We start from the raw sequence: 26282 nt of genomic DNA, 5'->3' as shown, positions 1-26282 counted from the left end.
TTGTATATGGACATAAAAGAGGACTGTAATGAGAACTGGAAGTCTGGGTTCCAGGTTCATCTTTGAACCTTAGTGAACTGTGTAATGCTGGCAAATCACTCAACCCAGAAAGGTTCCTCAATTATTCAGTAAGATGGTTGTCTAGGTAATTACAAATATCAAATCTGGGACAAAGTTCTCAAAATCCCATGGGAAGAGTTTTGTCTCAAAATAAGGAAAACCTATCTAAATATTAAAGCTGTTCAAAAATGGCAAGCATATCATTGCAAAATAGTGATGTTTGAGTTTTTATAAGAGCAACTTCTACCTTGAGATTGATCTAAATATTCTCAAAATCTTGCTATGAACTGTTTGTGTCCTCCCCCCAAATTCATATACTGAAGCCCTAATCTTCAATGTGATAGTATTCAGAGGAGCAGCCTTTGGGACATAACTAGGTCATGAGGGTGGAGCCTTCATGATGGGATTAATGCCCATATAAGAAGAGACATGACAGAGGTGAGCTCTCTCTCCACCATATGAGGATACAGCAAGCTGCCCATCTGCAAACCAGGAGTAGGGCCCTCACCAGGAACCCCACCGGCTGGCATCCTGGTCTTGGACTCCCCACCTTCCAAAACTGTGAGAAATAAGTTTCTATTGTTTAAGCTACCCAGCCAATAGCACTTTGCTACATAAGCCCGAGTGAATTAAGGCAGTCCAAAAGCTATGTCATACCCTGCAAGCTGCACAAGTCTAGCAGGCCTAGAACAATGGGTGTATATGGGGGAGCCCAGGAGTCAATGGTGGGGAGCAGATAAAAGCAGGCCATGCCAACTGCTGTGGGCTGTAGGAGCCACTGATGGGCATTAAGCATGAGATGATCCGATTTTTATTTAGAAAGGTTTCTTCGATGGCTGTGTGGGGGATAGATTTGAGAAGTTGCTACGGAGACTAGCTGTGGTAGTTAGGTAAGAAAGTATGCAGGCTTCAAGGCAGGCAGTGGGGGTGGCAAGGAGACAATGACTGTGGGATTTACTTAAGAGGCAGTGTCAACACAATTTAGGACGAGTGGGAGGAATTTAGAGATATCACATCCAATCCTTTATTTTATGGATGAGGAAACTTTGGGCTAGACAGATTAATTTTCTTGTTTAAGAATCTAAATTTAACTACTGGCAAGACTAAAATTATTTGAGTCTCCTGATTTCCAGGACTCTTTTTTCTCCCAACACAGTATGCTTTTTTACATGTTAAAATGTTTTTGCATGTTGATGAAGTTTATTATCGAGTATTAGCCATCTTCATTATTAAATACGTCTGGATAGGCTATTCTGTCATCATACATTACTCCATATTTCTATTCATTACATGGTTAATTAGCTGGTTAATTCCATCAGGCTAATTTAAGAAAATAATAATATACAGGTTTATTTTGAGACTTAAACATTCTTTTCTCTTACCTCCTACTCTACTGTAAATAGAGGACAAAAAGTGCTGGGTTTAATGTCACCTCTTACAGTAACGGTATTTTTCTGGCCAATGTGCATGAGATTTGAGAAGATTAAGTGGCAGAAAACCTGGAGCCAGGGTACAGACAGGCTCGCTAACATCTAGAGCGCGCTGTCCACTCCAGTAATCACTAACCACAGGTGGCAATTAAGCCTGTGGGATGCGGCTGGTCTGTATTGAAACTGCGTAAGTACACACGTTTGGATTTTGAAGATTTAGTAGGAAAAAAGCAGAATGTGAGCTACCTCGTTCATTGTTTAATATTCATCATATGTTTAAATAACACTTTAGATTTATTGGGTTAAACCATAAACATTAAAATTAATTTCACCTATTTCTTTTTACTGTTTAAAAATGTATCTACTAGAATATTTAAAATTACATATGTGACTCATATTACATTTCTATTAGACTGTGCTGCTGTAGAAATTTACAGTGTATCTCAAGGAAGTAAGGCATTCATAAATAATGTCACAGGAACCAGGTGAGGAGTAAAAGAAGCTATGGAGATAAACTTTGTCTAGGCTAATCAGAACCTAGGTTCCAATCCCTCAAAAGCAGAGAAAGAAAATCCCAATAAAATAAAGTTCTGGATTCCATTTCAAATTCAGAATGAGAACCATCCCCTGAGGATTTGATCCAAAAAAAAAAATCCTTCTAAGGATATATATATTCCTTAACTCATACTCAGTTCCTAAACCCTGCAATTCATGAGTGGAAGTAGTATTTTCCTAACTCAAAGGGATCCAGGATATGCCTGATAAGGGGTTCCTTTAAGCGAGAATCTTTTGCTTATGACAGAGCCTTGCAGAAAGTTTTGAGTAGCTTCCAAAAAATGTGAGGAATGCCTCAAGGCTGGCTGCACAAAGCGCTCTCCTTGGTCCTGAGACCTGTTTTTGGTTGAGCTCAGTCTCTGTTCCCCTGCCTATGAATTAAACCCCTCCACCTTAGCCCTGCCCTGCTTTATTTGCTCTGCCTAAACCCACCTCCTCTCCACCCCCATACTCTGTGCACATCCCAATCACTGCACTCACCATGTTCTAGGAGGGTATATTTATACATTCATCTCTCCCACCGGATGGAGCTCCTTGAGGCTAGGCACAGCATTCTGTATTCATCTTTGTGCCCCAAATATGCAGGTAAGAAGTGGGCACTCAAAAAATGAATAAATGCCTACCTAATACCTGTAACTGTGCTACTTTGTCATGTGTTCTATCTCCTTTGCTGGGCAGGGAAGAAATTTGAGAAAAAGATAGATTTAAGATGTGATTTTCTTGTGGGTAGAGGGGTGTGTGTGTGTGTGTGTGAATATATGTGTGGGAGACACAATGGAAAATTTCAGAGGAGGGGGCAGAGCCAGGGCAAAGACCTGCAGTGGGTAACAACAAGGTATGTTCAGAGCTTAGTTCTGTGAGGCTGAGCCTGGGGGTTCTGAGGGAGGAGTCAGAAATAAGCCTTATCTGCCAACTAAGGAGATTGGCTGTTAAACTTGGGCAGGGAACAGGAGCTTCAGAAAGATCTTATTTAGAGGACTGACAGGATAAAAGGAGTATTTTAGGGAACAGTGTGCTGCAGGAGAGGATCAAAGGCAAAAATAGCATTTAAAAAGTTACCACGGTATTAAACGAGGGGTAAAGGCTCCCTGGGGTTGATTTTTGAGGCAGAGTTTGCAGAAAATAAGAATTGAGGCCAGGCGTGATGGCTCACGCCTATAATCCCAACACTTTGAGAGGCTAAGGCAAGTGGATCACTGGAGGTCAGGAGTTCTAAGAATAGCCTGGCTAATATGGTGAAACTCCGTCTCCATTAAAAATACAAAAAATAGCTGGGCATGGTGGTGCATGCCTGTAGTCCCAGCTATTCGGGAGGCTCAGGCAGGAGAATCACTGGAACCTAGGAGGTGGAGGTTGCAGTGAGACGAGATTGCACCACTGCACTCTAGCCTGGGTGACAGAACGAGACTTCATCTAAAAAAAAAAATGGGTCAGAAAAGTCTTTACGGGCAGCCAAGGAATGTATGAGCTGTCAAGATGGGGATGTATTGGCAAGACAGGATTTAGAGAAGTTTTGCTATGTGATGGGCTGTGTAAAATCTCCATGTACAAAAAACCTAAGTACAATCGACATTGTTTTTCAAGGATTTCACAATTGGGTTGATGAGTAACTGAGTGTGACTCTACAGCCTAGAAACTGACCAGAGAGGGCACTGGTTTGCCAAGTTTTAGGTTGGTTGTATTTTTATTACTGCTCTGAGCCTCTCAGCAGTTTTGACTTCACTTCACTTATTTAAGTCACTACTCTTGTTACTGCTCTTTAAATTTGTCTAGTTATGAACTCTTACATCTCATTTTTAGTCAAGGATCCAGCCTATTTTTAGATCTTATTTATTATAATGTGTATTTCATCTTTTTATTATTAAAAAGAACATTATTAATGGTTTGATGCCACTTTTGAATAAATAAGAAGCGCTCCCCCTCACAATATGACATTTCTTACTCTGATATTTCTATTTCCCTGCTTTAAAGCACAGTAGTCTCTGATCCATCTCCTTGTTTCTACCCTTATGCCTATACAGAGGTCATAGCGATCATTTAAAACAGAAACAGATTATACATACTGTTCAAAACCCTCTAATAGCATCTCATAATATCCAAAATAAAATCTGAATTCCTTGTCATGGCTAAGAAGTTCTACATGTTTGGGTTCTTTTCTATGTGACCAAAGGCATTCCCTACCATTTCTTACATCAGTGATCATGCTTCACCCAAAATGGCTCCTTTAGTTTCCTGAATCTACCAAGTTCTCTCCTGTCTCAGGGCCTTTAAACCAGCTATTCCTTCCACTGGAGAGACTTCCCACAGATATACCTATGCTTCAATCCTCAACATTCAGGTTACTGCTCAAATATCACTTTCTCAAATGCTCCCTCTATACTCTGAAATGGCATTCCTGCTTTCACCTCCATAATCTTACTGTGGTGTTTATTATCATCTAAATTCACTGTTCAACAATCCTAAGATGCTCATGGTGATAGACATTATTAATGTTCCTCTGGGATCTCCTTGGGACTCATCCTTCTGGGAACACTGATGGCTTCCTTCTCTGTAAGTATCTGTGACTCTTTACTTATTGAGTTTCCCTGGAGTGCTCAGCCTAGGTGCGGGGACAGGCCTGAAGAACTAGGAGTTGACACATTGGCTGAGTTGATGCCTCAGTAATGACCAATGGCAGTTTGCAGATAAATATTCCAGCTGCCTTAACCACCTGGGTGGGACAATATTGAGACATATTCTAAACCACCTCTGGAAGATTGCAGCAGGATTGGTTACCAGTTGCCCACAGTGGTTACCTTTCATTATTTCACCCTGACTGGTTTTCTTTATTTTTTTGTCTCACATACCCACTCCCCTGTTGGTGCCTCCAAAAAAAATTACTTGCACTCAAATGCTCATCTTAGAGTTTGCTTTGGGGATAAGCCAGCTTACCTTTTTTCTTTTTCTCTTCTTCTTTCTTTCCTTCTATCTGTTAAAAATGATTTAACATCTTTGAAATCAGAATCAATTTCCAGTAGACAGCTTGTCATAATTTAGTTGATAGCATCTTTCTTTTCAGGATCTTACATAAATTTGGGTATTTGTTGATTGGGATCCCCAACAGTATATATGTTATATACAGAAGTTTGTCAGTTTCATTCTTAATTCTTGGGAATGTCCCTCATATGCTGAACAATGCCTAGCACAGAATAGAGGCTTCATAAAAATATTTGATCAAATGTGGAATTGAGGGGTACAATGATTTGAATATGTTCCCCAAAGTTCATGCATTGGAACCTAATCCTCAGTGCAACACTGTTGGCAGGTGGGAACTTAAAGAGGTGATTAGGTGAATAGATTAGTGATATTATCTGGGGAACGGGATCCCAATAAAGGGATGAGTTTGGCCCCCTTCCTCTCTCTTGCCCTTCTGCCTTCTGCCATGGGATAACACAGCAAGAAGGCCTTTACCAGATGCAGGTCCCTTGACCTTGGGCTTCCTAGCCTCCAAACCTATAAGTCTTGTTCTTTATAAATTACCCAGTCTCAGGTATTCTATTATAGCAACACAAAATGGTCTAAGACAAGGGGATACTATCACCTCTCTTCAACAGCCACAACTTACTCCCCAGAGAAATGGGGAGGTCCCTTACAGAATAGACTAGTTTCATCACTGAACTCTGGAGGGCCAAGAGGCAACACTGGTAGATGCAAGAGGCAACAGCACTATTGGATTGACTGGATCAGGGCTCTCTCCACTGAGTATAAAATTTGGGATAGACTTTGGGATTGGATAACCTAAAATGTCATATTTATTTCACTGTCGTTTTGACAACTCAGGAGGAGGAGGGCTGAACCCATGGAGGGAGATGCTGGACTTACTGCTAATATGACAGGCTTAAATAATTAACTAGAGACTTATTAAGATGAAACAGGAATTGTAACTCATTATTGTAGAGCAGGTCATATTGGCTACTTTTTAAAAAATAAGCTAGCTAAGGATATTTTTGAAACAAGATGAAATATATGTTTAACAAAAGAAAATATTTGTCTTTTTGCACATCCAGTGCAAACACTGCAGTGCAATTAGGTTGTTTGTACAGACCTATTAGTCATCCATAGTGAGGCTACTAAAAGACAATCTCACAGAATGCAAAGACATCTGTGCTGCTGCCCTGAGAGTGCCTTAGGGCCTTGGGGACCCCTCTCGAAGCAGAGATGAAAAGACCACTCAGTCCTTGACTGCAGAGTCCTTAATGTCTGAGTAGCACTAACAACAAAGCCACCATTATACAAAGTATTATTATTAAGAATATTCCATCCTCTAAGAACTGGCCCGAGATGACTTATTTCTACACAGGTCATCAAAAGCTTACAAATTTAGGTTGCCAGTCAAAATTGTGTATTTTGCTAACTTGGAATGCAAGATATTGCATCCTATTGGCAAGTCCCTGGAGTCCACCAGTCCATTAAAATAATGAGAGTTGTAATGTTTCCCCAGCAATATTAAGAGCATCTTAATTACTTAATCTCCAGTGAGTGGCATACATAAAATTTTTATGCATAATCTAATCAAAGAGCTACTGAACAGTGTTCTGTGTTTGAGTCAAAGAACATTTTCCTTCAAAAGTGAGATTTGGTTGGCCAATATCAGAAGAACTACGAAAGAAAGTAAATACAGAGTATCAGGTCTGCCTGCATGCTGGAAAGTTTGCTCTGCCTGTGTTTTTGTAAATTTATTTGCAATTCTATGGAGGAAAAAGATTTTTTCAAATAGCATTCTTGGGGATTGTTACGAAAAAATACCACATACAGAAATGTTTTTTACTTATTTTATAAAATTGTTACTGACAATGTTTTAATTGACAAATATCAACAGAATAATGGTGGTTAATTTGTCCCGAAAATCAACTTTCGTACCCACTTGGAGAAAAAAAAAAAGAACTGTTCCTTCTCTAAACATCCTGATTTCAGTCAATAGCATGACCCAGTTGTTTGAATTATAAAGCTAGGAGTTCTGAATTGTTCTCTTTTCCCCAAACCATTTATCTACAGTAGCCACAAATAGCTATAAAATATAAGTTTAAAAAAACCCTAACACTCACCAATACCTCTGATTCATTAGTAAATCTCATTGATTATGCCTCAAAATATATTCCAAACGTATTCATTTCTCTCTAAGCCTGCATGCCACCTTACACCAAGCCACTATTTTTTTCCCACACACGTATTTTTTTTAATTATACAAGTGACATATGCTCATTGTAAAAAAAAAAAAAAATCAAAACATTACAGAAATACCTCTCTTCCCGTGGCCAACCCTGATCATATTTCTCACAGACAGTTCTTCTTGTTTCTTGTCTTGAACACCATAACAACCTCCTAGCTGCTTCCAGTGCTTCTGTGTTGGCCTTCTGTATCCTTTTCTACACTGAGCACCAGAGTGATGTCTTTAAAATATAAACCAGGTTATGCCACTTCCATTTTAGAATCCTGAATCCTGTCACTGATATACTTTTCTTCTTCTCTCTCATTTTTTCCTTCTTTCTTCTTCTTCTTCTTCTTTCCTTTTTAAATTATTTTTATTTTTATCTATTTATTTATTTTTTGAGACAGGGTCTCACTCTGTCACCCAGGCTGGAGTGCAGTGGTGTGATTGTGATCCTCCCACCTTAGACTCCTGGAGTAGCTAGAACTACAGGCATGTGCCACCACACCCAGCTAATTTTTAATTTTCTTTTAGAGAGACAGGTTCTCATTATGTTGCCAAGGCTGGTCTTGAACTCCTGGGCTCAAGCAATCTTCCTGCTTCAGCCTTCTGAAGTGCAGGGATTACAGGCGTGAACCACTGCCCCTGGCCTTCCATTTTCTTCTGTATGATTTATTGTCTGTTCCTTGCTACTAGAATAAAGACTTCATGAAAACAAAGACCTATTCTATCTTATTTTATGCTATGTCCCCAGCTCTTAGAACTCATGGCAGGTGTACAATTATTTGTTGAAAGAATAAATGAATACATGAATGAGTTTTCCACCATGTGCTAGGCATTGTGCAAAGCACTTTACAAGCAATGTTGATTTCGATCTCCAGCAACTACATGAGACAGGGACCATTATAATCACCACTGCACAGAGGAACATTGGGTTCATACACTAGTAAGTGGTAAGTACAACCACTCCATGAGTCCATTTCCAATGTGCGATGTTGGATTGGTCATTTAGTGTTTTAAAGTTTCTGTTTTCTCTCCTGAGGAAAAAGTATCATGTACATGTCCTTCCCAATTTCTTATATAAATCAGAGAATCCTTGAAAATAAATCAAAGAATCATCCAGTCACCAGTTACCTTAGACAGCCCTTAAATCTAGCTCCCAATTCCACTATATATGAATTATCCAACAAGGAAATATCCAACAATGCAAACATGCATAAATATAAATAGGATTTCCAAGAAATATATAAACGGTTTAACATTACAAAATATGCTACAGCAATTCACCACACAAAAGAAATAAAGGGGAACAACTACATGCTCATCCATTAAATACTCATTCAAGGTAAGCTGACTACTCATTATCTTAGCCTAATAAAAGGCATTTATCAAAAACTTATAGTAAACATCACGTTTAGAGTGGCATGTTAAAATCAAGAACAGGACAAGGATGCCCATTATCACCACTTCTGCTCAACTAAAGGCAGGTAAGATAAAAGGAATTAAAGGTAGAAATAATGAAATTAAGAGGCAGTCAAAACCAGAAATATTCACAGACATTATGATTAGCTGCAAAGAAAACTCAAGAGCATCTATAGACATATTAATAGAATTCACAGAGATTTAGAAATTATGTTGGATAAGAATGACATTTAAAAAGCAATTTCAGGCTGGGCATGGTGGCTCACACTTGTAATCCCAGCACTTTGGGAGGCTGAGGTGGGTGGATCACCTGAGGTCAGGAGTTCGAGACCAGCCTGACCAACATGGAGAAACCCCATCTCTACTAAAAGTATACAATTAGCTGGGCGTGGTGGCAGGCGCCTGTAATCCCAGCTACTCGGGAGGCTGAGGCAGGAGAATCACTTGAATCCAGGAGGCAGAGGTTGCAGTGAGCTGAGATGGTGCCACTGCACTCCAGCCTGGGCAACAAGAGCGAAACTCTGTCTCAAACAAAAAAGCAATTTCACTTCTGTATATCACTAACAAACTGTTATAAATGTAAACTAAAATAATACAACATACAAAATATCTAGGAATAAATATAATGAAAGATGTGCAAACCTATTATGTAGAAAATTATAAACTTTTATTGAAGGGTTTTAGAGAGCTCTGCTCATTGATAAGAAGTGAAGCCTAATTATCATAAAGATATTAGTTATATCCAAATTAATCTATAAATTCAGTTCAATTCCAAACAAAGTCCCATGTCATTTTTCCATGAAATTGGATAAATTGATTCTAAAATGCATATTAAAGAGCAAAGGGACCATGGATCTCTAAATGTGCAAATATGATGGAAAGATTAAGAAAAGGTCTGGAAGAACAGATGCGAAATTGAGAATACTCATTATCCCTGGTGAGGAGCATAAGTTTAAAGAAGATGTGGGCAACAGAAGTGAAGAACTTTTAATTCTTGTCTATGTAATTATGAATTACATTTTTAAAATAATAACACATTTACAGATTGCCTGAGTAATACGCAAAGTACAAGGAGATGAAAGATGCTGTATGATTTATAAAGGTATCAGCTAGAAGTCCAAGTGCAAAGAGAAAAAATGATGTATACAATAGTCCCCCCCTAGTTATCCATGTCATCAACTATGGTCTGAAATTATTAAATGGAAAGTTCCAGAAATAATCCATAGGTTTTAAATTGCATGTCATTCTGAGCAGCATGACGAAACTCTGTGCTGACCTGCACCATCCCACCTGGCAAATGAGTCATCCCTTTGTCCGGTATACTGTGCTGTAGGTTCTTCCACCATGTTGGTTATTGACATGATCTATTCTTGATATCCAACCATCATCATGACTCCATGATCCAAGATCAGTCGAAGCAGATGATCCCCATTCTGATGTATGGTCAAAAAGTCAGTGATAATCTATGGCTACATCACAATGCCTACGTTATTCACCTCGCTTCATCACATCACATAAGCATTTTATCAACTCACACCATCACAACAAGGGTGAATACAGTATAATAAGATTTTTTTTTTTTTTTGAGATGGAGTCTTGGTCTGTCGCCCAGGCTGGAGTGCAGTAGCACCATCTTGGCTCACTGCAACATCTGCCTCCCAGGTTCAAGCGATTCTTCTGCCTCAGCCTCCTGAGTAGCTGGGACTACAGGCGTGTGCCACCACACCTGGCTAATTTTTGTATTTTTAGTAGAGACAGGATTTCACCATATTGGCCAGGCTGGTCTCTAACTCCTGACCTCGTGATCTGCCCGCCTTGGACTCCCAAAGTGCTGGGATTACAGGCGTGAGCCACCGCACCCAGCCACAATAAGATATTTTAAGAGAGAGAAAGACCACATTCACATACTTTTTATTACAGTATGTTGTTATAATTGTTCTATTTTATTATTGTTATTAATCTTTTACTGCTTCTAATTTATAAATTAAATCTTACTATAGGTACTTATGAATAGGGTAAAACAGTGTATATAGGGTTCAGTACTATCTGCAGTTTCAGGCATCCACTAGAGGTCTTGGAATGTATTCCCCACAGAGAAGGTGGGGCTACTGTACACCTTTTTTACAAATGTCCCAACAGCAGGATGTTCATGGCTGTGGCCTAACTTAAAAATCTGTTTAACAATAAGCTATAAAAAGATTTTTTTTTGAGACAGAAAAAAAGATTGTTTTTTAGGAAAATAATTATTACAGCCCGCTGATATACAGCTATGTAGACCAAAGAGGAGCCAGGTGGCTTGACTTATATTAGTTTATAAAAAGCATACACAATGAATTAGAACTCCATAGAGGCTGATGGTACCCAAGTCAGAAGACAATTTAGCATAGCCTGAAGCTTCTACAGAGCCCTCTGCTGTAATGAAGTCATCACTATTTTGTGTTAACCCCAAAATTCGTATGTTGAAATTCTAATCCTCAATGTGATGGTGTTTGGAGATGGGCCCTTTGGGAATATTTAGGTCATGAGAGTGGAGCCTTCACGATGGAATTAGTGCCCTTGAAAGAAAAGACACAATGGAGTCACGATGATGGTTGGATGTCAAGAATAGAGATCATGTCAATGACTAACATGGTGGCAGAACCTACAGCACAGTACACTGGACAATGAGACACAATGGATTGTACTTCTTTTCTCTGTATTCTCTGTATGCAAGGATACAACTAGAAGACCGCTATCTGCAAACCAGGAAGGGGACCCTCACCAGACACAGAATCTAACAGCATCCTGATCTGGGACTTCCCAGCTTTCCAGTTTATGACATTCTGTTATAGTAGCGTGAACTAAGACATGATGCAGGAAAACAAGAGGGCAAAAATCTCCATTGGGAGCTTTACTTTGCAAACAACATTGTAAGCATAAAGTATGTACTTCATGGGCTTTGGTTTTATTGCCTGTTTTTAAAAGTTTTTTTCAGATTTTCATTATCCCTAAATCATTTCACAATATGAGAGGATTAAAAAGTACTCTTTCATTAGGTGGGCCAACATTTTTTTTTTTTTTTTTTTGAGACAAAGTCTCGCTCTTGTCCCCCAGGCTGGGGTGCAATGGCGCAATCTCGTCTCACTGAAACCTCCACCTCCTGGGTTCAAGCGATTCTGCTTCAGCCTCCCGAGTAGCTGGGATTACAGGTGCCTGTCACCATGCTGGCTCATTTTTGTATTTTTAGTAGAGACGAGGTTTCACCACGTTGGCCAGGCTGGTCTCAAACTCTGACCTCAGGTGATCCACCCACCTCAGCCTCCCAAAGTGCTGGGATTACAGGTGTGAGCCACTGGGCCCAGTCAAGTGGGGCCAACATTTTAACAAACGTAAACTCTTCTATCTTTTTACTGGCCTTAGAGATTCTATTTATATTAGACATGTCATGGGGATGTAGGGTGGGAAGGCTCATTGTTTTCTCTCTCCTATCTTCAGTAAACCTCCTTAGGATTAAAGTAGACCTAAGTACTTCTAACAAAAACAGTTTCTCTAGCTGGGTTTTCCCCTCCATCTGCTAAGGTGGTCTATTTGGAGAGGGAAAGAATAAAGCTAAAACATTACTCCTTTGGCCATCAAGGCCTCCCACTTCACCTTAAATAGACTACATATGGTAGGGAAGGGTGGGGAAGCCCTATCATCCCTTCGGACTGGCTTGTCCTGACAATGTGTAAAATCTCAGGGAAGAATCTTCTGATTGAAATCTTAATAAGCCAAGGCTAAAACCCACAAATATTCCCTTTCCCCTCAAATGATCTTTAGCTACGCTTTCTTTTTAAGGGCTTAAAGCTTCCTGCTGGCTGGCTGTGGCTCACACCTGTATTTCCAGTACTGTGGGAGGCCAAGGCAGGAGGATCAGTTGAGCCTAGGAGTTCAAGAGCAGCCTGGGCAACATGGTGAACCTACTCTCTACAAAAAAAAATAAAAATAAAAATAAAAATAAAAAAAAGGCCTGACAGTGCATGCCTGTAGTCCCAGCTACTCAGGAGGCTAAGGTGGGAGGACTGCTTGAGCCAGGGAGGTCGAGGCTGCAGTGAGCCGTGATTATACCACTGCACTCTAGCCTGGGTGGCAGATTGGCAAGACCTTGTCTCAAAACAAAAACCAAAAAACCTCAAAAACTTCCTGCCACTGTCCCAGTATTCCTCCATATTTTTTTTTTCTTTTTAAAGAAAGGTAGGGAGATGTTGGTGTTAGATTGGTAGGTTTCATACAGAAGCTTTGGCAATGTCAGGTGATGTATAAAACATTCACAAACAGATTCCCATGACTGGTAATGCACAGAGCTCCTCCTGAAAGCTTGCATCTCTGGAGCCTAAGCCACGCTTTCAAGTACAGTAACTGCATAACTGCCGGTGCTGTGCTGCTTCAGCCCCAGCATATGCCCTGAACACTGTAAGTCACTCCCTCCTGTCAAGGGGAGTTTGTTTACCCTATTAGCAAAACCAACTGAGTACCGCCTCTGGGTACGTGAATGTGGCAGATGTCTGGTCAGGAATTCTGCCTGAGGCCAAAGTCTAAAGGCACTGCCAGATGAGGACATCATCAAACTCCCAGCAATTAGAGGGCCGTAGCAGGGGAAATGACTTAACAGACTGCATGAAACTGTTTAAAAATCATTCTAGGGGTTGTCATGCTTTTCAGATTTGCATAGATATGTCTATAAGCTCAGGATCTGGCTGACAACCACCAGTTATACTCACCTCCTACCATGTTTTGTCTAGTTCATTACACCTTTTATCCTAGCCCTACAAGTAGGATGTAGGCTATTTTAGAGTTTTTGAAAGATGTTGAAATGACTTCCTTTCACCAGTATTCCCTCCCCATTGCCCCACACCTTCCAATCCATCAATCTATTCATCCATTCATCCATCCATCCATTTAATCAATGCTTATCTAGGTCCTGGGGGAGACAGAAATGAAGTAGATGTAAGTCTTGCCTTTGATGTAACTGAAGTGGGAATCAGATGTTCATAAACAGTGCTTGGCACTATAAACATAGCAACATAAATAATTATAATAAAACTAGGAGAAAGTCAAGAGTCCCATAAAAGAAACACAAAATGCTATCAGGACAAGTGTTTAAGAGAAGGAGGGTGACCTCTGATATGATATCGAAGGAAGATCATTTTGACACCCTGGTAATTAGAAGTGGGAGATGGGAAGACATTCCTAACTAAAGGAAATGAAAGAAAACACAGAAGCGGAAAAATGCGGAACACACGTGAGAGACAAAAATCTCATTTTTCTGGAACATAGAGCATAGAAGCGAAATAACAAGAAACTTGGAAAGGTATTTAGGTCTCAGATTTTCAAAGACCCCTGAATGAACAAGTTAAGGAATTTTAGCTGAAGGCAATGGTTAGCAACCAATTTTTTTTATTTTTGACTTAAAAAAATGGAGGTATAATTCCAAACAGGAAAATGCACAGATCTTCAGTGTCCAGTTTGATGAGCTGTGACAAATGTCTGTTACCATGTAGCTCCAATCAAGATATAGAACATTTCTATCACTCTAGAAAATTCCTTCTTGCTTCATTCAAATCTGCTTCCCTCCCATTCTCCAGTGGCAACCAATGTTCTGAATTTCATTCCTATGGATGAGTTTTGTCTGTTCTTGAACTTCATAACAATGTTATATAACATGTGCTCTTGTATCTAGCTGCTTTCGCTCAACATGGTTTTTAGATTCATCCATGTTCCACATGTTTTAAGCAGGAAAAATGATATGATTATAACTCTACTTTGGATGATTAATCTGCTCTAATGTATGGAGGTTTTTGAAAATGTAAAAGTAATTTCAGCACCATATTTCAGGGAAGTGGTTATCTGTAGAAATGTACAAAGAGATTGGATTCAGACAATAGTGGAGTAGATGGAGGGCTACAAATCTAGTCAATTAAACAGAGAAGGAGAAGTGAGAAGGGAAAAAACTATAAACTTACCCTCCCCAGTTAAAATCTCTGCAAGGTCTAGGCTTAATCAGCTGATACTTTCAGCAGGATTAATTAACAGCTGAAAATTAACAGCCCTGAAAAAGAGGCACAGGTACATTCAAATGAAGGGTCACGAATAAATACAAATGAACATGACCTGGGGTGGAGGGTTGGCGGATATAAGAGAAAAATAGAAATAATAGACAGATTTCAAAGATTAAAATATTTCTAAGGCTAAAATTCACATGAAACACAAGAGACCCAGAATAGCCAAAACAAGTTTTAAAAAGCAGAACAAAGTTGAAGAATTCATACTTCCTAATTTTGAAACTTACTTCAAAGCTGCAGCAATCAAGACAGTGGACACTGCTGTGATTAGACATATAAACCCATGAAACAAAACTGAGAGTCTCTAAACAAACCCTTACATTTATGGTTAACTGATTGTTGACAAGGGTGTCAGGACAATTCAATGAAGAAAGAATAGTCTTTTCAACAAATGGTGCTGGGATAAGTGGAAACCTGCATTGCAAAAGAATGAAGTTAGACCCCTACCTCAAGCCACATACGAAAATTAACTCAAACCATATCACAGACCTAAATATAAAAGCTAAAACCATAAAACTATTGGAAGAAAATATGGATTAGAAAACCATTTTTTATATATTACATCAAAAGTACAAGTGACAAAAGAAAATAACACACATATTGGGCTTCCTGAAAAGTAGAACCTTTGGCACTTCAAAGGACATCATCATGAAAGTGAAAAGACGGTGCGCAGAGAGAAAGGATTTGTAAATTATATATAGGGCAAAATATATGACTAGACACCTCATAAAAGAATATATACAGATAGAAAATAAGCATATGAAAAGGGGCTCAGTATCATTTGTTTTTAAACAACTGAAAATTAAAACAATAAGATGCAATATACATCTATTAGAATGGCTAAAATTCAAAACATTGACAATATCAAATGCTGGTGAAAATGACACGGTCCTTACAAAGTTAAACATAGTCTTACCATATGTGATGGTTAATTTTATATGTCAGCTTGATTGGGCCATGGGTCCATGGAGTGCCCAGATATTTTGCCAAACATTTTTCTGGGTATTTTGGGTTTAAATTAACATTTAAATCAGTAGTCTGAGTAAAGCAGATCGCCCTCCCTAATGTGGCAGGCTTCATCAATCAACTGAAGGCCTGAATGGATCAAAGAGGCTGACCCTCTCCCAAGTTAGAATTCTTCCTATCTGACAGTTTTTGAATTGGGACATGGACTTTTTCTGCCTTTGGACTTGAACTGAAACATTATCTCTTCCTGGGTCTCTAGTTTGCCAGCCTTCAGACCAAAAATACACCATCAGCTCTCCTGGTTCCCACCCTTTAAACTCAGACTAGAACTAAATCATCAGCTCTCCTGGGTCTCCAGCTTTCCAATTCATCCTGCAGATTCTGGGAGCGAGCCTCCACAATTGAGTGAGCCAGCCAAATCTCTTTATAATATATGTATATGTATGTATATATGTATATGTATAAATGCATAAGTATTTGCATTATATATGTATATGTATTACATATGTGTATATATGTATATGTATTTTATATATATATATATATATATATATATATATATATATATATATATATATATATATTTATAGCTCCTATTGGCCTTACTTCTCTGTAGAGCCCTGACAAACAGAATCATGTAATTCAGCAATTGTTCTCCCAGGTATTTATCCAATTGAGTTGAAAACGTATGTCAACATAAAAACCTGCATACAAATGTTTATAGCAGCTTTACTCATAATTGCCCCAAACTGGAAGCAACCCAGATGTCTTTTAATAGATGTCTTAGTCCGTCCAATCTGCTACAGCAAAATACCACAAGCTGGGTGGCTGATAAACAATAGAAACATATTTCTCACAGTTCTGGGGGCTGGAAAGTCCCAGATCAAAGCCTGGCAGATCTGGTGTCTAATGAAGGCTGTCCTTTCACTGTAATCTCATGTGGACAAAGGAGTGACGGATCTTTCTGGGGTCTCTTTTATAAGAGCACTAATCCCATCATGAGGGCCCTGTGTCATGACCTAATCCGCTCCCAAAGGCCCCACCTCCTAATATTATCACCCTGAGGGTTCAGATTTCAATGTACGAATTTTGAGGAACATAAACATTCAGACCATAACAATGGGAGAATGAGTAACCAAATTGTTGTATATCCATAATAGTATATTATTCAGAGATAAAAATAAATGAGCTACCAAGCCTTGAAAAGACAAGGATGAATCTTAACATACAGTTTTTTGGCAAAGCTGTATCCTATTTAGAAATATGGACTAACAATTCAGAAACTCGTTTACATATATACTGAAATTGGACAGTTAAGCACATGGTTGGTGGATGGTAGAAGCCAAGTTCCTCACTGCTGGAATGGGAGTTTACAGACAAGGAGAAGAGGCTAGAAAAATCCTTGTGGTAATAGATTTAAGTTGGAGACTTTGATACAAACTCATCTTTAGCCAAATATAAAGATGGTTACATATAGGAATACTTATAGATATGTGTATCTACACAGGTTATCATGCATTTCCGTATTTCCGACTTCTATTTGCTGAAAAAAAACTAGTAGCAGTGAGCACATCTAGTGACCAAATCTTGGTTTCTAACACCATTTACCAATAAAATAAACCAGGGTTCCTTGGAAAAATGACTTATTCTAGAATTGGGGCAGGAAATGTGCAAGATGAGCCTGGAGCATCTTAAGAACTTGCTAAACAAACAAACAAAACTCCAAAACATCAGGATGAGAGAATGCCACAGAGACATGGGAGCCAATTGAAAGAGCTCCCAATGGCCTAACTAGAATAATTTAAAAAATAAGAAAAAGTCAAGTTGGATTATAATCCCAAGTGTAAAATAAATACCCATGAGTGTAAACTGATATAAATAAATGATTAAATAAATGAAGAGAGACATACGTTCTGTGAAAAAGAATTTCAAATACTTTATGTAGATACTCCACCCTCAAGGAGGTAGAACATAACCCACTATTTCGTTTTTGTTGAGACAGGCTTTCACTCTGTTGCCCAGGCTGGAGTGCAGTGGTGCGATCATAGTATGATCTTGGCTTACTACAACCTCCACCTCCCAGGCTCAACGGATCCTCCCACCTCAGCCTCCCAAGTAGCTGGGATGAGACAACAGGCGTGTGCTACCATGCCCAGCCAAATTTTTCACCATGTTGCCCAGGCTGGTGTCAAACCATTTGCCTGCCTCGGCCTCTCAAAGTTCTGGGATTATAGGTGTGAGCCACTGCATCCAGCCCAACCCTCTACTTCCTAAGTGTGAACTGCTCATAGTGACTTCCTTCCAAAGAGTACAGTATGGAAGGATTGGGTAGTCTCTTTACAGTGCAGAAACCTGATAAATACTACCTCAGCCAGGTGATCAAGGCTGACATCAACAGTGATGTCATGTTGATAGTATATATTTTTGATATGATATGTGATGAAAATGGCACTCTACCTCTGTGGCCTTAGCCCTAGTCTTATGAGAAAGACATCTGGCAAGTCACAATAGAGGGATATCTTACAAAAATTATCTGATCAATTCACCTCAAAACCGTCAAGGTCATCAAAAACAAGGAAAATCTGAGAAACTGTCACAGCCAAGAGGATCCTAGGGAGACATAACAAATAAAATGTAATATGGTATCCTAGATAGGATCCTGGAACAGAAAAAAAATGAGATTAGTAAAAATCTAAGGAAATATGAATAAGTATATAGTTAACAATAATGTATTCATATTGGTTCATTAATTATAACAGATATACCAGCCAAATGCAAGACGTTAATAATAGGGGAAATTGGGTGTGGTATTTATGGGAAGTCTCTGTACTATCTTTGTAATTTTTCTATAAATCTATAAATGTTCTAAGAAATAAAATTTAAAAGATGGGCAAAGGATTTGAATACACATTTCTTCAAAGAAGATACACAAATAAAAACAAGAACATGACATGCTCAACATCATTAGTCATTCAGAAAATGAAAATGAAAATCACAGTGAGATATCACTTCACATCCAGCAGAATAGCTATAATAGAAAAGTTGACAATAGCAAGTGTTGGTGAGAATGTGGAGAAAATGAAACCCTCATACATTGCTAGTGGGACTGTAAAATGGTATAGATACTTTGAAAAACAGTTTGGCAGTCCCTCAAAATGTTAAACACAGAGTTACTATATGACCCAGTGATTCTACTCCTACGTATAGACCTGGGAGAACTGAAAACATATATCCACACAAAAACCTGTCCATTCATGTTCATAGTATCATTATTTATCATAGACAAAATGTGAAATCAACTCAAATATCCATCTACAGATTAACAAATAAACAAAAAGTGGCATATATCCATACAATGACATGTTATCTGGCCATGTGGCTGCCACATGTTACATTACAACATGGATGAACCTTAAAAACATTATGCTAAGTTTTTTTTAAAAGCCAGTTAAAAAAGCCATTCTATTCATACGAAATGTCCAAACTAGGCAAATCCACAGAAACATAAGGTAGCTTAGTGGTTGCAGAGGCTTGGGGAAGGGAAGAATGGGGAGAAAGAGGAGTGAATGTGTATGGGCACATAGCTTCTTTTGGGCATGAAGAAAGAGTTTCGAAGTCAGATAATGATGATGGTTGTACAACTCAGTTGTGCACTTTCAAAGGTGAAATGTATCATATGTGAAATATATCTCAATATAGCGATTAAAAAATAAAATAATATAGTGCCAAGGATAGCCAGCCCCTACATCACCCTGAGCTAAAAGCAGTAATTATGTACATAGAAGCTCATGGTGCTGGGGAGTAGAATCTTTGAGGAGACTTACATACACTGACCTGATAATTTAGCATTTAACATATATTATTCTATTTAGCATTTTTTAAACTTAGCATTTAATATACATTATTTTATTTAATTCTCATAGTCATGCCAAGAGATAGGTGTTATTATCTACATTTTAAAGACTAGGAAAGTGAAACAGTTAGGTTTAAACCCAAGCTGACTTATTCCAAAGCTAGCTCTCAACCATTACATTATATTTTAATGTACTGTAATGATTATTTCTCAACCTCTCAAATCTTGAAATTCTCATCAAAGTGCCCTATTTACTCCATAAAATTATCTTGGAAAGTTTTATTTTATTTTTCACTGACAAGTAATAGTTGTATATTTTTATAGGATAAAATCTGATGTTTCAATACATGTATATATTTTAGAATGATAAAATTAGGCTAATCAACATATCCAGCACCTCACATGTTTATAATTTCTTTACAGTGAGAACATTTAAAATCTAAGATAATTTGAAAAATACTTGTAACATATTAATTATTAATTTATTCTTCCTTCTTGTATTCAGTCAGATACATATTCAGGATGAAAACCATACAGCTAAATCATACAAACAGCATGCCCCTCTTGGTTCCAGATATGAAAACCTGAACACTGAGGCTGTGAACAAAAGGATGCTAAAAAAATATTTACAATTGCTTCAAATTTAAATACTCGACTTTTCTAATTCAGAGGTGATTTAATTTTATTTTGTAAAAATATGCGTTTTTGGTTACTTGTGGGATTTTTTTGGGCCCCAAATTGTGCTTTTTATTATTGGATATTTAAGTAACACATAATGCTTTAGGCATTGCTGTGGTCTGAATGCATCTCTCAAAATTCATGTTAAAACTTTACCACCAATATGATAGCATTATGAGCGGAGGCCTTTAACAGTAATTTAATCATGAGGGCAGAGCTCTCATGGATGAGACTGGGGCCCTCATAGAAGGGCCTGAAGGAGTGGGCTTGTTCCTTTCCATCTCTTCTGCCATGTGAGGACACAGGGTTCAAGGTGCCATCTTGGAAGCAGAAAGTAACCCTCACCAGACACTGACTCACCAGGATGTGCCTTTCTTGGACTTCCCAATCCCCAGAACTATGATAAATAAATTTCTGTTCTTTATAAATCACCAATCTCCGGTTTTTTGTTACAGCAGCACAAAAAGACCAATATAGGCATAATACATATCAGATTCGTGATTCTGTCCCATGCTCTGGTTAATAAACGAATAGGTGGAGATATCTTTAAAGACATTTACATAGAAATTTTATAACACTGCAATTGAACCACTAATGTAAAAGTCTTATGAAATGATATTTTCTCAATGTCTGCTTATTTTAAAAAGGTTAGATATGAAGACATGAATTTCATAAACAGAGGTCTGCCAGTGTAAGGCAGAGATGAAAGACTAGCTCCACAGTCAGATAACTTGAATTTAAATCTTAGTTCTGCCTCATTGGTCAAATTACTTAATTCTCCAAGTTTTGTTTTCCCCACCTGTAAAATGAATATTACAACTTTTATGACATAGAGTTGTTATTGAGAATTAAAAAGAAAAGCATGCAGAGACTTAACACAGTGCCTGGCACACAGTGAGTGTCCCACAAAAAGTCAATCAAAAGAAAATTCACCACGATCTCAAATACTGGTGTAAATATCTAATTGCAAGCTCATTGTCCAAGATTGTACAGCTGGAATTCAATGCCAGATATGTCTGAGTCCAGCTGATTAGACTATACCATACTATATTATAATGATCATTTATTATCTTAGAACAAAGTTTGGGAGATACTTAAGTAAAGTTGGGACAAAAAGCTAAAGATTTTCCCATTCCAGGTTAAAATGTGTGATCTTCCGTATTATTTTTGTACCCCAGAGCAACTAACTGTATTCAAGGATAAGTGAGAAGAAACTACTGAAATGATTTTGAAGAGAGATGTCATATACCTAACACCAAATGTTAAAATAGCATTTACTCAATTATTTGGCAGTCCGCTACTTTGATTAGAACAGAAAATGGGAAAGTGAAAGTGGCTTTCTCAACTAATTATGGGCATGTTAAATCACACAGACTATAGTATTGGAGATACCTACAAAGAAAGGTACCTGCTTAGATCCAATCAAATATTTTGACCACTATACTCAAAAAGCGACTGCCTTGAAATATCATCCTGGTAAAACTCTAGGTTCATATTTTTAACATATAAGATTGAATAATCACATTACATATGAAATATATAATAGTATTTTCATTTTTAATGTATATCTGATTAAAGCTTGAAGAACGCATTTGATTTATAATGTGGAATCTTGTAAGACATCTGAGTTTCTAAGACTGATTAATTCTTAAATTAATAACTGAGGTTCTACCTATAAGGCTCCTAAAGCAACCACTAACATATTTGTTTTCATGAATTCATTGTTTGCTCAGTAATAGAATTATTCATACAGGAACTCTGTAGGAGTTTGGGGCAGCTATTTTGTAAGTCGAGTTAAGCTAGATTTTGGAAATGTGCTGGAATTTTTCATATTTAACATTTTTGTAAAACATTCTTATCTGTAAACCCAATTTTCTTTTCTTCTATATCTAAAGGAGAGTCTTATCTTTACCAAGCAGAGAACCATGTGAAAGAAAAATCATATGTTGTAAGTGAAAAGTTTTCTGAGAAGTTAAGAAAAAGTGCTTATACAAATGCAAGGTGTCATATAAATACTCGTTTCTCCACAATGGTTGAAAATGTGGTAATCCAGTTAAAACAACTATTTTTATTACTAAAAGTTACCATGTAAAGCACACATGCCTTATCTAACAATGTCAAACAATTATACAAAAAAGACAAACCCTTACGTATGGTACAGGTTAAGTTTTGTTCGTGTTTAGGGAAGTAGTTCAGAATCGTCTCATTCCTCAGTATCATTATTATGCCTTTTAACCACCATGATATAGAGCTGGATGAAAACACACATTATTTGAGCTCTGAGGTTGACTCTCTTCCAGTTAGAGGGGGCTAATAGGATGGTTATTTTTATCTTGATCCTCACCAGGTTTCTGATGTTCTGCCTAGATCCCACTGTGGTATATTTAGCAGCAGTTCTTCCTGCAGGAGCCTCAGCCACGTGGAATCACACATCCACACCCCCCCAACCCCTCCGCCTGCTCACTACTGCTGAATACATAACCTAAGCCCTGAAACATGGTTTCTAAAAGATTAATTTCTACTCACAGAAGTATGGGTGAAATTTTTCTTAATGTGACTTGACTTACCAAGTGAAGTTTATTAAACCTTGTCAGAAACCATCTGACTTGCTAAATACACACACATGCATACATACACACTTCTGAAATACAGTAAAAAATCTCCATTGAAAAAGAGGAAAGATTTTAAGGGAATAGATGAACAGTGTGTATTTTAAGTATTCCTCTACAGATCACACTTATGTGTATGTTTAGTTTGTAACAACAGCAGCCCAATAAATGTGACGAGACATATATTTCACTCAAATGTTGCTATGGAATCCTTTCCTGACTTGAAAATTAAATTTCTCCATCTGTTTGCATGACTTCGTATTCATTGTAGTGCCAAGGGCCAGCTGATCTAACAAACATGCTGTAGAACAAATTCCTCAAACCAGAAAAAAAACAAGTGTGAAGTAGAGCAAATAGCATGAGAAACCATATATTTCTGAAAGATTCACTCTCCGAAAGCACATTAATGTTGATAAAACTGGTGGCTTTATTTAGGGATATATTCTTATATGGGCAACTAATCATACAAACTTCTCAACAGTACAATGAACATGACCTGTGTAGGAAATCCTGTAAATCCAAATATTGAATTGTATTAAGATACTAAAATACGGGGATTTAACATACAATTTAGACATGACTTGAGCTGACTTTAAAAGTACCAAGAAGAAAATAAACCACATTAAAAATACTTAATGTGTTCTATATAATGTTCTCTTTGTAAAACCAATTTAAAGATTCTTCAATAAAAACAGAAGATTGTGATACAGATGATGTATTCAATACCAATTTTAACTTATCTATTTATAATGTAATTCATGTTAGCAAGTTTCAGAATTTTCAGACTACAAGCCTAGTCCAATTAATTCCAATTATCTGAGTAATTTTATATTTATAGGATTATAATTACAAAACATCTAATTTATAAATGTATCCACCCACACATTTTCTGACACTAATATGTAATTCTTAATTATTTACATTAGCAAATTTGTACATTTATCAGAATATTATATAAATTACTGATAATTTTTTTAATTTAAAAAGTTATTTATGAAATATAGGCCACTGAAAAGTCTTTGAAATCATTTTCTTTTAAAACATTTAATAAAATTTTAAATTCATTTAATTAAATTCTGTCTCTAAAGAGAAACCAGCAGATGTTATTAGCTCATTGTGTTTATCCTCTTCAAATATATATTGTTCCCAAGTAGTTTTTTAGTTATTTGCTCATATCACAGTTGTAGGGTTTGTTTTCTTCTCTGACTTGCAGGCAATTTTATTTAAGGACGAGTTTTCCTTCCCCTAGTACACTAAGAAGTTCTGAGAGCAAGAACATTATTATGCCTTACCTAAATGCTTGTTAAAATGGCTTACCCATCTTTCAGTTCTCCCACATTAGTTAACTTATTATCTTATAATTAAATATCTGTTTCCTGATTAGCTTTAACATATAGACTCATACTAAATTTTCCCTTAGAAGCCATTATGCTTCAGGTACTTAGAATGTAAAATTTTTAAGGAGAGTAGAAACTTGAACTTTAGCATCATTTGGAGAAAACACTATCTGATAAACAAAATAATAAATCTTACTTGAGAATTTTACGTTAATGAAAACTAGTTATTTAAAAAAAATTTTTAGCAAACTATTACAATTAGAAGAGTCAATCTAGCTGTCTGAAAATATTTAGTAATATAACCATTCATTCTGGTGAAACTGCTGACCTATTTTCTAGGCTTGATGAAGAATTTAATTGTATTTCTCTATACTTACCATTATTTTTCCATTATAAAATTATCTCAAAGTGCCCCAGAGATATGATGTAACTAATGCAAATAATTACTAGAAAGGAATTTAATAGCGTATAATAATCTTGGGAACAATTCAGCCTGAGTCAATGTTTTCTAAAGTTTCAAGTTAAAGCTGTTCTAGAGAAGTTAGGCTTGGGGTGCATTCTTGTATACTTGGAGGGCTTTCTTTGCGTCTTACTTTCTATGCCAACTCTCTTAGACCCCTCGAAAATAGAATCAGAGAGTCAGGCAACAGAGAATGTTTTCATGTATGACCAAAAGACTGGTCTCGCTGTAAAAAGGTCATTTCCAAAAATAATAAGCATGGATAGCAAAGAAAAAATATTTTAAGGAGAGTGATTAAATAAATATAAGAAGAATTATTTGGTCAAAACTTTCTAGAATAATAAATTAGCAATCATCATGCTATTTCTGTAAACATTAATAAAATTGTAACATTTTTCAGATAGCCAAATATTTAATTCATTGGCCCCAATTTCCTTAATATTATAATAAATAACTTGTTTTGTGTGCTCCAAAGTAGCAGTAAAAGTAGACTGGGTAAACATTTGCTGTATCTATTTCTGTAATACATCTCCCACATTATATATACAACTTAAAGCTTCAAGGCTGTGGTTAATTTTAAGCCTAGTCAAGATGGCAGCACACCCACATTCCCAGGCTTAAAATATAGCATATTTCATAACTGCTTCTTCACACCTTACAGAATTCATATATACTTGCAGTCATATTAATAATATTTCCCAACCAGGTTCTACTTACATCTGCCTCCAAAATTTGCTCATTTTTTAATGTACTGACGTTATCCACCAGAATTGGATTTCCTCTTTAAAACACTGAGAAATTTGTTGCAGACAATAGACTTGAATGAGCTAGAATAACAGAAAAGATCTGTTACCTCCTATAAAGACAAAATTTGTTTTCTTCAGATGAAAAACAAAAGCTAGACCAAGGATAACTCAGATTTCCTTCTTTTTACAGAGACTCTGAGACCATAGCAAATATAAGTGCTTGTAGAATGAGAATTAATTTTACCTAGCAGATATTAAAGGCTAAACCTATTGGTCATAAAAACACATTAGTGTAACGGAGTAAGAGGGCAATGAAGAAAGGGAAAAGTTGGGCTAAAATTTTATTTTCTTGGACATTTCTTGGGGAATGTGGGGACAGGCACTTTGCTGTTTTAGTTCTTGCTCAGCAACCTCCCCCACTGCCTTCTACTCTGTCACTACATCCAGTTAGCAGGGAGGGAATAAAGTGGAAGGGATCCAAAAGTCTTTGACTCTCCCGCTACAGTAAGGGCACGCTAATGGACATAAGTGTCTTCAGGGCTGCACTGAGGGAGATGATATGTTTTCTTTGTAGGTTGAAGAGAACTTGATGCTAGAAAAGTGTTCTCAAAAGTTTGGGATTAAAAAAACCATATTTTTACAAATTGAATTATTAACAACTATGTGTTGAATATCTCTAGGTGTAAGGCACTAGAATTGCCACTGTGGATATACAGATGATTAAGACACTGCCTCTTATCCCAGATTACTCAGCTGGAGCCCAAGTTCCATTAATATAACAGTTATATAGATGGCGTGGAGAAGGTGCTTCTATGATAGTACAGTAAAAATATGTTTACTTGTTAATATTACCCAAAGTGATCTATAGATTCAATACAAGGCTTATTAAAATCTCAAT

General features: G+C 37.2%; 1 protein-coding gene across 50 annotated transcripts in view; it reads right to left on the bottom strand.

Moving 5' to 3' along the window:
- Nucleotides 1-26282, bottom strand: part of LOC105475296 (neuronal cell adhesion molecule) — a 304974-nt gene that overhangs the window by 197274 nt on the left and 81418 nt on the right. For 2 of the 50 annotated variants that reach the window (XM_071094634.1, XM_071094635.1), the window contains one exon: nucleotides 25356-25465. The exons of the other annotated variants lie outside the window; for them this stretch is intronic. The gene's annotated coding sequence lies outside the window, so the exon portion shown is untranslated. The remainder of the gene's footprint in view (nucleotides 1-25355; nucleotides 25466-26282) is intronic. 50 annotated transcript variants of the gene reach the window in all.

The sequence above is a fragment of the Macaca nemestrina genome, chromosome 4, assembly GCF_043159975.1.
Source record: "Macaca nemestrina isolate mMacNem1 chromosome 4, mMacNem.hap1, whole genome shotgun sequence".
Lineage (NCBI taxonomy): Eukaryota > Metazoa > Chordata > Mammalia > Primates > Cercopithecidae > Macaca > Macaca nemestrina.
The sequence above is the reverse complement of the archived record's forward strand: the minus strand, read 5'-3'. Positions and strand labels throughout refer to the sequence as shown.